Source organism: Sarcophilus harrisii, chromosome 2, assembly GCF_902635505.1.
Source record: "Sarcophilus harrisii chromosome 2, mSarHar1.11, whole genome shotgun sequence".
NCBI classification, from domain to species: Eukaryota; Metazoa; Chordata; class Mammalia; order Dasyuromorphia; family Dasyuridae; genus Sarcophilus; species Sarcophilus harrisii.
Genome location: NC_045427.1, coordinates 209,031,829 through 209,044,692, shown reverse-complemented (window position 1 = coordinate 209,044,692; position 12,864 = coordinate 209,031,829).

The following is a 12,864-nucleotide window of genomic DNA, read 5'->3' as shown; positions in this document are numbered from 1 at the left end:
CATTCATCGCTATTCATAATAGGGATACAGAAAATACATAAAACTTGCAAAACACTCTACATATATTATTTCATTTGATCTTCTTAACATCTTTGTAATGTTAATACTAGTAATAGTTAATACTATTGCTACCTCTATTTAATAGATGGAGAAACTGAGGATCAAAGAGGTAAGTGACTTGCTAATGATAAAAACACCTAGTAAATGTCTGAGGAAGAATTTGAATTCAAGTTTTCCCCAATTTGGTGCCATCTAAAACACTTCTCAATATTAAAATTTATCCTTTTAGTCAACCTATCATTTGAACCTGCTGAGATTTTTTTGGATGTTAATTTTGATAATCAACATGTTATTTAATCCTTACAGTTTTTTGGCTTCTGAATTTGATTAATAGGTCAGCTATATTTTCATTCATATTTTAATAGATGGCCCAGGATGTTGGTTTTTTGTTTTTGTTTTTAAGTAGAGTAGGAGATCCAGGTTTTCTTTCACAACATGATTTTTATGGAAATGTTTTGCATGGATTTACATGTAGTTTCTTGATGAGATTAGGGATAAGGGAGAAGATCTGGAACTCAGAAATTTTGTTATTTTAAATGTAAATGGGGAAACGTATTAAATAAATATATATTTTAAAAAGTAACCCAGAAGCTTTTAAGACTCCAACTCATGAATACCTAAAGGCAAAATTTCAGTAGTTTGATAGAGAAAAGGAGTTGGACTAGATAACTCTGAGGTGACTTCAAGCTCTGAATCTATGATTTATGATGTTTGTGTTCACAACTTTTGGAAAATATCATTTTTTATCTCTTACCAATTCATACCATGTAAATAGCTGCCTAATTTTCTACATGAGACTATATAGTTAAATGAGTCACTGTTGAGTGTGACCATAAAGATTCCCTTGTGCAATCTCCTCCATTGATAAAGGAAGAATCTGAAGGGCAGAGAGAAGAAAGAATTTGCCCAAAGTAACTCAATAAGTTGAAATAGCTGTTGTGGCCCAGTGGATAGAGCACTGAACTGAAGTCAGAAGAGTCATCTTCGTGAGTTCAAATCCAGCCTCAGACCCTTACAAGTTATATGATTCTGAGCAAGTCATTTCATCCTGCTTGTCTCAGTTTCCTTATCTGTAAAATGAACTGGAGAAAAAAATGGAAAACCACTCCAATGTTTCTGTTAAGAAACCCCAAATGGAATCATGAAGAGTCAGACTTGAAATATTTGAACAACTTAATAGGTCAGTGAGGCATCTCTGACCCAGTTTTTCTAATTCCTATTCCACTCAGTTTTCCATTTTACCACCTTGAATATACCTGAATATGGTATGCAGAATTGGACAAAATGTTCATGGGGTCTCAGCAGAATACAGTAGGATTACCACTGCCTAGGACTAGAAGCTCTGCTTTTCAATGAAACCTGAGTAAGAATTAGGATTATCCATTGTCTTGATATATTCACTGATTATGTATTTCATAAAAATTCCCACTGTTTCGTATTTTTTTTCAAAAAGTTATATATAGGGACAGCTAAGTGACACAGTGGATAGAGCACCAGCCCTGAAGTCAGGAGGACCTGGGTTCAAATCTGGCCTCAGACATGTAACACTTCCTGATTATGTGACCCTGGACAAGTCACTTAGCCCCAATTGCCTCAGGGAAAAAAAAAGGTATATAGAGTCACTTCTTTCCCATCTGGCACTTGTGAAGTTGCTTTTTAAAATATAAATGTATTCCTTTTAACCCTATTAAATTTCATCTTATTAGAGCTAGTTTGTCAAGTTTTTTTTTTTAATTCTGACTCCATCATCTACTCTATGAAGATTTACTACAATCTGCAATCAACAGATTTAAAAAATAGCACTTTTCTCTCTCATCAAATCCTACCATGTAGATAGCTGTCTAGTTTTCTATACAAGGTTAATAATATCTATAATTAATAGGGTCACAGAGTCATTTAACAATGTTGAATGTAACTTTAAGATTCCTTTGTCCAATCTCCTAAATTGATGGAAGAGGAACCTGTGGGCAGAGAGAAGAAAAAATTTGCCCGAAGTAACTCAATGGGTTGGAACAAAATCAATCAATTTATATTTTAGAAATACTCCTTACCCTATCTCCAGCTTTTTGTTATCTGCAAATTTGGCAAGTATGCCAAGTATATCTTTATCTAAATTATGCATTCAAAATTAAGGACAGATTCCTGGAGTATTCCATTGGAAACTTGCTTCAAAGTTGACATTGACTACTCTTTAGTTCTTATCATTCAAACATTTCCAAATCTGCCTAAACAAATTATCATCTAGACCTTTATTCTTAACTGTTTAACTTTTTTGTAACCATATCTTGAGAGCTTTGGTAAAACAATTTGCTAAAATTAAGGTGAACGAGGTCTCTGGCATTCCTTTAATGTACCAATCTAATAAACATGTAATAAAAAGATATGAAGGCACTCAGCAAATTAACAGAGATATTAAAAGATGGAAATAATCATTGTTGGAAATGTGAATGGCCAATGTTGAAGGGGTTCTAGATTGTACAAAGAAAGGCATGTTAATGCATTGTTGGTAGAGCTGTTAAGTATTCTAATTATTTTGGAAAGCCATTTGTACTTATGTGACAAAAATAACCAACACGTATCTGAACCCTTTGACTCAGAGATTATACTACTAGATATATACCTCAAAGAAGTCAATGGTATATTTTTTAATGCCTTATATACACCAAAATATTTCTAGAAGCACTTTTTTTTTTTTTTATGGTAGCAAAGAACTGGGAACAAAGTAGATGTTCATCAAACTGCCATACTAAGAAACAATGACTATTATGAGAACAGAGAAGCACAGGATGACACATGAATTGATTCAAAGGGAGAAAAAAAGAGAATGAGGAAAATAATATATTCAACAACTACAACAATGTAAATGGAAAGAATAACAGAACAATTGCAACGGGATGTTATAAAATTATGAAAACCAAACTAGATCCCATAGAAGAGATATGAGATGACACATATTGTTCAGTCATATCCAGCCCTTTGTGAGCCCATAGAGTATCTGTCTAATGGGGTTTTTTTTGTTTGGTTGTTTGTTTGTTGTTTTTTTTGTTTTTTGGTTTTGTTTTGTTTTGTTAGCAAAAATACTGGAGTAGTTTACCATTTCCTTCTACAATAGACCATCCTTTATCAGCTAGTACTGAATATCACAAGAAGTCAGTGGTCTATGAGGTAAATAGGAGTTAAGTGACTTGCCCAGGGTCACACAGCAAGGAAGTTCTGAGTCTGGAGTAGGATGCAGGTCTTCTTGGTTCTCCAGGCCCAGTACTCTATCCATTGCACCCATCTAGCTACCCCTCTTCAGTGCGGAAGTGAAGAATTTTTTGTATCCCCCATTAAGGATAATGTCAGAATTTTTCAGTGTATTTGTTAGTTTTGCTGAACTTTCCCCTCCCTTTCTTAAGTTCTTTATAGTAATAATAGCTTAACATTACAGTTTTAAGATTTTAAAAAGTACTTTTCATATGCAAAATATCCCCAAAGCTTAAAACTACACCAAAATTTTTTGGATACCCTATGTCCCAAATCATTTGATGATTTGGAGGAGGACACTCTGGGAGGAGAAAGGAAACAGCATAGTGGGAAACCTGAGAGATATAAAAACAAAATTAATTAAATTGTATTTTAGAAAAAAAATAAGTGCTAAAGGGATACAAAATAATTCTGTTGTTACCTTTCTAAATTAAAATAGTTATTAAAAATCAATAAACTATATACAGAAAAGGTTTCTTTTATGATTCTCATTTTTCTTTGCTTATTGAAAAATTTGTTGGATCCAATGATGTAAGACTCCTGAAAGAAAATTTCCCTTATGGAACCTGGGGTGGAGGAGAGAGAATTGAGTTTCTCTCTTCTCCTTCCCCACTGAGCAGATGGTGACTTTGTAGACTTCAAAAGATCAAAAGAATTGGAGTGTCCAACAGAAAAGCAGTGACGAAAGACTTCATTTGCTTTAAGGTACTGAGAGGAACACTAAGGATAAACTAGCTTTATTTCAAAATTCTATAAGGCACTGATCTTCCTCTAGAGAACTATACTCAGTATACATTCCCTAAATCTGAGTCCATTCTCCCTAGGAACCTTGTGGACAAAGGATAAGTTGCCCTTGAATCACAGGGATGTTTTTATAATAATTTCTCTTGCTAAATCTTCTTAGTAAATTCCCTTTCTAAAAGCTCACTTTGGCTGATAATTGATGAGGAGTCCATCAGTGAGGGCTTTAAATGCCAATGCTAGACATTTTAGGATTACCCCTAGTTTAATCTAAGGAGATAAGTAGTTATCTCTAAAAGTGGGCCAGACTTATTAACGCATATAGCAGTTAAGTAATATAGGAAGTCATGCTACAATAGCAATAAATCAGTGAAGTTTAATGAAAAAAGTTTAATAAAAAATAAGCGACATACTTGTATCTAACATCTGATATATAGGAATCAAAAAACTGATATATTTGTCCCCTATATGCTATGACACATGGTGTTTGTTAATCAACACATGATGTACACTGATATACAATGATGTGTAATCTACATATCAGCTATGACTTATTAGCTGTGATCTACCCATTATTTACACATGATCAATATGTGATTGATGAAAAAGTTTATTTTTATCCTTCAAATGCATGAAGCAAAATGCTTTAAAAAATACTGAGACCTAATCAATGAAATCAAAATATCAAGGGGATATAGGATACAATTGCATATTATTATAGTCATGATATAGGACCTGTTCCAAAGATGAGCTGAAATTATTATTCAACAACCAAAAGTAATCATTTTGTCCATCTTTTCAATAAATTACACAACTTTAAAAGTAAAAGAAATATGTAAGGATAATAACTTGATCTCAGACTATTTCTATATGAACTACATTTTTTAAAAAAATAGGGAGAAATAATAAATTCCATTAAAACATGAGAATGAAATGAAAAATCATTCTAACATGTTTCAAAACTTACGAACTACTTTAACTTGCTGAGGTAGGTACTATAGTCATTGTTTTTCCAATTTTAAAGATAAGTACACTAAAACTCCAAGAGCTTCAATGGTTTCCCCGGAAATGTTAGAGGTGGCCACCTTAGAGACTACCTGGTTCAACCCCTTCATTTTGCAAAGGAGGAAAACAAGATCTGAGGAAGGAAAGTAACTTGCCCATCAAAGCTGCATGGTATGGTGGGAAAAACAAAGATCTTGAAATCAGGAAAATTGGTGTTAGAATTCCTATTCTGACCAGCTGTGTAATTTCAAGCAATTCATTCTCCTCAGCCATAAAACAGGGATCATAATTATATAAGGCTATTGCAAAATTTTATCAGCTTTAAAACCTGATAGAAATATGAGTTATTTTTATTATTATCTAAGATCATATAGTTATTTAAGTGGTTTTAGATAACAATAAAAATAACTCATATTTCTATCAGGTTTTAAAGCTGATAGTTATTAAGTGGCAAAAGTAAATTCAATTCCAGACTTTTCACTTCCTTTTTTTTTTCTATTTTCTTTTTTTTTATTATTATTATAACTTTTTATTGACAGAACCAATGGCAGGGTAATTTTTTTTTTTACAACATTATCCCTTGCACTCACTTCTGTTCCGATTTTTCCCCTCTCTCCCTCCACCTCCTCCCCTAGATGGCAAGCAGTCCTATATATGTTGAATATGTCGCAGTATATCCTAGATACCATATATGTTGTGCAGAACCAAACAGTTCTCTTGTTGCACAGGGAGAATTGGATTCAGAAGGTAAAAATAACCTGGGAAGAAAAACAAAAATGCAAACAGTTTACATTCATTTCCCAGTGTTCTTTCTTTAGGTGTAGCTGCTTCTGTCCCTCGTTGATCAATTGAAACTGAATTAGGTCTCTTTGTCAAAGAAACCCACTTCCATCAGAATACATCTTCATACAGTATCATTGTTGAAGTATATAATGATCTCCTGGTTCTGCTCATTTCACTTAACATCACTTCATGTAAGTCTCACCAATCCTCTCTGTATTCATCCTGCTGGTCATTTCTTACAGAAGAATAATATTACATAACATTCATATACCACAATTTACCCAACAGCTATTCATTTTCCAATTTCTTTTTTTCTATTTTCTATTCCTAAATGCCTCTAGGATAAGAACTTTGCCTGAGTTAAAAGTGACTTCAACTAATGCAGAAGAAACCTGATACAAAAGAATATCTTGGCAAGCCCCAAACTGGTAGCTGGTACTAGGTCTGACAGTTCATCCCAACCAGCATCACCAATTAATGTTGTGCTACAGGAGCCACCTGCCAGTGGTTGCTTGGAGGTCTAACTCAGACCTGTAGAATGGATCTCTTCATGTGAGAGGATAATGATGATACAAGTTGCCTGAGAGGCAGTTGTTGTTCTCTGACCTCCCCACTGATAGGCCATTACATTGTCTGACCTCTCTCCTCTTCTCTCTGCCTCCAATTAATTTCATTCCCAATCTACAAGCAACACCTATATCAGCAAAGGCTTTTCCCCCTAACTCCCTCAAGTGTCAAAATCCACAGCTGTAGAGGCTCTCAGAGAATTGACCTGTCCCTTCACCCAGGCATGGTCCTTAACAAATTGATTACTCGACTGCAGAAAAGGCAAATGATATACAGGTGGATGACATAGTCAATAAAATTTTAGACTTGGAGTTAGGAAGACCTAGATTCCTTGTTCAGGTTCCTTAGCCTCTCTTTAAATGCTTTATCTGTCCAACTAAAAGCTATGGGGGGAAAGTTCATAGTTCTCAGCAAAGTTAAAATTTCAACTACTCTTAATGCTCAGTTAGGCACATTCATTTTTCCTCCCATTCCTGTGATCAAGCTTTGTTTGTCTCACCTCTACTTAAAATGGCACTCAAATAAGGGCACTCTATTCAAACACTCAACAAATCCCTATTTTCTTTGTTTTATTAAGATATTGATGTATTTTGGCATAGTTCTGCACTTACTTGGGATCACTAGATCTGAAATGAGGAGACTTGGGTTCTAGTGTAACTTCTTTTATTCCAGTGTGGGTCACGAAGTTTGATTTTTTGTTATTGTTCAGTCATTGTCCAATTCTCCACGACTCTATTTGGGGTTGTCATGACAGAGAGACTAGAACAATTTCTCATTTCCTTCTCTAGATAAGGAAAGTGAAGCAAACAGGGTAAGGTAACTTGCCCAGGGTCACACAGCTAGTAAATGTCTGAGGCCAGATTTGAACACAGAATGATGAGTCTTCTTGATTCCCAACTCAGTGCTCTATCTTCAGCACCATTTAGCTGTCTAGACATGAAGAAATCAGTTCAAATCTGGCCTCAGGTTATGTAAATAACCAGAAAGTCATTAACATCAGTCTGCCTCTGTTTCTTCAACTGTAAAATGGGGACAATAAAAGCATGAATCTACCAGCGTGAGAGAGAGAATAAAATGTAAAATGCTTTGCAAACCTTAAGTCTTACATAAATGCCGGATTTTATTATACAGGTTAGTTTATTATACAGGCCTTATTATGACTACTTCATTGTTCTGAAGGTATGCTGAACAAGCCACCTTCAGGTGGCCTTCTGGGATAGCCTACCTCCTGCTGATAGCTGATAGCCATCTTATCTGCAGCTCATTTGATCATTTGAAGTCCCTGTATTTTCTGAGACAATATAATCTCTTCCTTAACCCCCTCTCATCAACATTAAGACAGAGACTACTAAAGATAAGTTGGAGCTACTAAGATTAACTTTCAAAATTAAAGACAACCCAGCCTTGAACATGAGCTTTTGGTAGTTGGCTCTCATGACAGGCCCCTCACTTTGCCTTGGCTTCATGGCCACGTTAATGAATCAATCAATAAATCAACAAGCATTTATTAACAGTTCACTACTCTAGACTTATAAAAGAATGAAACAATCCCTATTCCCAAGGAATTTATACAACTTAAGCTATCCCTTGTTAGAAAAGAACCTTTAAACCAGAATTTTTTAATAAAATATTTTTCTTTTCATAATAAACAACACAGTGTAATCTTTTATTCTCTATAACTCTGACAGACAACTATAATTGGTACCATCCAACACCAAAAGCTATAGGGTATCTTCCCAGTTCTCTGTGTCCTTTGCAGACTCAGACCAACTGGTTTTTGTTTGCCTCTTCATTCTGCCCCCTTATAAGGTATCAGTTTACTATAGCAGTGGCAAGGAAGGAGGGAAGGAAGAGTTCTACATTCTTCAATCTTGAGTACTATGCTCCATTTTCAGTGACGTCTTCCATTCATCCATTACCCATATGTATGTCATTTAAAGAACCATTGGATGACTCAGTATTTAAATTCAAGTCTGAAATCAGGAAGACTCATCTTTCCTCAGTTCAAATCTGGCTTCAGAAACTTACTAGCTATGTAACCTTGGGCAAGCCACTTAATCTTATTTACATTAGTTTCCTTGTCTGTAAAATGAGCTGGAGACATAAATGGTAAATGACTCCAGCATCTCTGCCAAGAAAACCCCAAATGAGGTCACAGAGAGCTGGACAGAACTGAAATGACTGAACAGCAATAATAAATTTCATAGAAAGTCATTTATAAAGACATAAAAAGATATAAAAACATATTAAATGTTTTAATCATTTGGCAGAACTAATTATAGCAATCCAACAATTCATCAACAAGTACTTATTTAATATCTGTCATGTTCTAGACACTGTTTTCAATGCAATGGGGAATGATATAAGGACAAGGAGGAAACAATTCCTAATCTCAGAGTTCAATATACCCAAATACTCAGTATGTGCATCTACAATGTCTGACTCCCACATCCATCCTTTACATGGTGGGCATATCAAAAATCTGGAAGCTCAATTTCCCATTTTTCCTAATTGGAAGCAAGAATGACCTTTGTATCCAAAGCTAACTCATTCTTAACTAATTGCAAACCTTGCATGGATCAATTTCTTGTTGATCCAGTTGTTATTTTTCCTTCATTCTCAAAGAAAAGCAGTGACATCATGAGGATGATGTATTGACTTGCACATGTATGGTTTTTACATTGTCATCAGCTTCAGTCATTGAAATCTAGAGGTAAGACAAAAGTCAAGATGACTAGTGATGGTCCAGGATGCAGTGGATTATTGAGGCTAAATTATAATTATGTAAAATGTGATCATTCCAGCCTAATGGAAGTATGCAATAAAAATTCAAATAATGAGATCTTGATCTATCAAATTACTGTTGATGCAATGTAGGAACTCCCAAAAGGTCCTTTCCAAGGTGCACCATTATTTGAGTGAGCATGGTAATATTAGACCCTAATTTGAATAACAGGCAATCATGTTTCACTTAGAATATCTAGTTTTCCTTCTTCTCTTGTTATTTTAACTACATACTTTAAATTTCATTCTTTTTTCTCTAACTCCAGAGAACTCTGAGGGTGATCTCTTATAAAGCTAGCTAGATAGTACATGCCAAAACTGATGGAAGGGAGATAAATGGGCTTTTGCTAGTTTATGCACCATATCCTCAATCACTCTCTTCATATTCAAACTTAATTTCCTTCCCAATTTCCACCATGACTATTTTCATTACTTGCATGATCTAACATTCTCGTGGACCAGGTTCATCTCCCAGGTCTATATGGTAGAAACAAATGTTGCTATAATGAACAATAATTTATGATGGATATATCAGTAAGATAGAAACAACTATTGCAATCTTCAGGATAAAGTTGTTACTGATAAGAATAAAGAAAGATTTCCTGATAGGGTTACCACTGAGATCAGATTATGTAAATTTTGTAGAAATTCAACAGATAAAGGTGAGGGAGGACATTCCCAGCATAGATAACACTATTGGGTTTCCTTTAGTGAGTAGGGGAAGGAGAGAGAGAAAATAATATTTGTCCCATCAAAATAAATAGAATTAAATATATTTAAAATTTTTCCAAACTTTGTGGAGTTGTCAAAAAAAATGATAGCAAGTCATCTACACACAGCAACAAACCCAACTATGATTTCCAACTGATGAGGTCTAGATGTGGGGTATCTAAATGAAATTATAGTTTAATTGAGGTCTAGTGGCAGGTTTTGGGGTACAGGGAATCAAATAGAGTTCCTCTGCAACCCCTTTGGATTCAGCATAAGGATTTAACTTTAGTTAAATAAAGTCTAGTAGCAGCGCAAGAGTCCCCAATAAAGGAATTTATTGGCTAGGTTGATAAAAGAGGCTTATTATGGGGTTTGGAAGTAAGGTTAAAGTATAGTTAAGAAAATAGGAAAGGATAAAAAGATTAGAGGACACCAGAAACAGGGTTCCAGTGGACAGAGGGTCCTGGCATGCCAGGCATAAGGCTGGCATGTTTGGAACCTCTGCAAAGAGAGGATCCCAGCTTGGTTCTTTTATAATGAGAGATTTAGCTAGCCTGTGGGTATAGTCCCAAGTTGGCTCAGATCCGGGTGGGGCTGGGACAGGCCTGGACCTTCTATTGGAATTCAAAGGGACCAGGATTTGTGATCAACCTTGATTGATAATTATATCAACTAGGAGGGGTTGGGAATCAGAAAGAAAGGAATAAGTCATTTCTTAAAGGGACCACACCTGCATCACAACTATATGAAACCATGTTTCCCCCATTCCAGCTTTTGCCCATGGCTCTTATTTCAGTCTACAAATCCGAAACCCCTCTCTAATGTATTACCAAATTATATGAACCCATCTGTTTGCCTTTGGTCCCTTTAGACTCTTTTGGATGACCAGTTATCAGTGTCACTGATACAGGAAATTCCCATGCATCATCTCTTTCCAGGCTTTATTTCTGGCTCTCCACATTTTCTCTCCAGGTGTCATTTCTGATTCTTCACATTCCTTATTCACTAAGCCATAGCAGCCTTCACCTTCTCCCTGTGGTCTTCTTTCTTTGGAAGATCATTCCTCCCTTGAAGCCCTTTCATTTGATTGATCAGTTCTTGCTAGAACCTCCATTTTAAGGAAGGTGCCCAAACCAAAGAGGTTTACTCCTTTATTCTTCTCTGGGCTTTGTTCCCTCCCCTTTGGACTCTTTTCTTTATCATGGGTCCCTAAAGGTACCTTCTGTTCCATCTCCCACACCCCAATCCTGCCCTTTCCAATTGCTTTTATGTGTTTTTGTCCCTTTAGAACATAAGTTCCCTGAGAATAGGAATTTTTTTTTTTTTTTGCTTATACTTGTATATATGATGCTTAGCATGGTGTTTTGTATATAAGCATAATTTGTTGACTTGATCCAACTTTACTTCATTTCTGAGCTTCCATTAATTGCCAGGTCTTTGGCCCATGGCAATATACAACAATGGTGTCAAACTTAAATAGAAATAGAAGCCTTTAATGCATACGTAAAGATCCTTGTAGACTGCATATTGACTTGGCCTTTAAATATAATATTATTTACATTTTATTGTATTTTTTAATTCATTTTTAAAATATTTTCAATTATATTTTACTCTGGTTTAAGCAACACTCAAGAGTGATATGGGCCATGAATTGGATGTTTAATCACTCTTCTGGACAGAGACCGTGGACTTGGACTGTAAGGCAAACTTTGTGTTTTCTCTGTTGCTCTGCAAAAGTGACCAGATGATTGAGAAAATATACTCTTCCCCCTTTCTTTACAAAGGCACAGCAACATGGGTGTAGAACATGCCATATGTTAGACATGTTTGACAAGTTGGCTGTTTTCCCTGAATTAGTTTTTTTCTTTTTCTCTTTAACTCTTTGTGACAAAGAATGACTCGCCAACAAGGGAAAAATTCAATATCTGATTAGCTTGACTACTGCTTTCTCTAAATCTAATGAAAACAGATACAGACTAGCAAACTAGCAGGTAAGGACTCTCACATGAAAGGATGATTGAAAGTATATGTTGGAAGGGAGAGGAGGAGGAGAGGAATTCAGTGATAACATTTTGAAAGAGAAGGTCAACATCTATAGTTATATAAAAAAATGTTCTAAATCATTTTTGATTAGAGAACTGCAAATTAAAACAACTTTGAAGACCTCACACCTCTCAGATTAGCTAAGATGACTGGAAAAAATAATGATACATATTAGAGGGGATGTGGGAAAACTGGGACATTAATGCAATGTTGGTGGAATTATGAAATGATCCAGCCATTCTGGAGAGCAATTTGGAACTATGCTCAAAGAGCTATAAAACTGTGCAAAACCTTTGACCTAGCAGGGCCATTGCTGGGTCTGTATCCCAAGAAAATCTTAAAAGAGGGAAAAGAACCCACATATGCAAAAATGTTTGTAGTAGCTCTTTTTGTGGTAGCAAGGAATTGGAAAATGAGTAACATCCATCAATTGGGGAATGGCTAAACAAATTGTGGTATATGAAACTAATGGAATATTATTGTTTTATTAAAAAAAATGATGAACAAGCTGACTTTAGAAAAGTCTAGAAAAATTTACATAGACTGATGCTGAACAAAACAAATAGAACCAGGAAAACATTGAACACAATAACAGCAACAACATGCAATGATCAACTATGAAAGACTTGATTCTTTTCAGTGGTTCAAATATCCAAAGCTATCCCAATAGACTTTGGACAGAAAATGCCATCTCCATTCAGAAAAAGAATTAAGGAGACTGAATGTAAATCAATACATGTTATGTTCACTTCCTTTTTCTGTTTTTTTAATCTCTTCCATAGTTTTTCCCTTTTGCTTTGATTTTTCTCTCCCAATATGATTCATAAAGTAATGTGTATTTAAAAAAAATTTTTAAATAGTAAAAAAGAAAAGAAAAAAAAAGAGAGAGAGAGAAGGCCAAGTAGAAACAGACAAGCAATTACA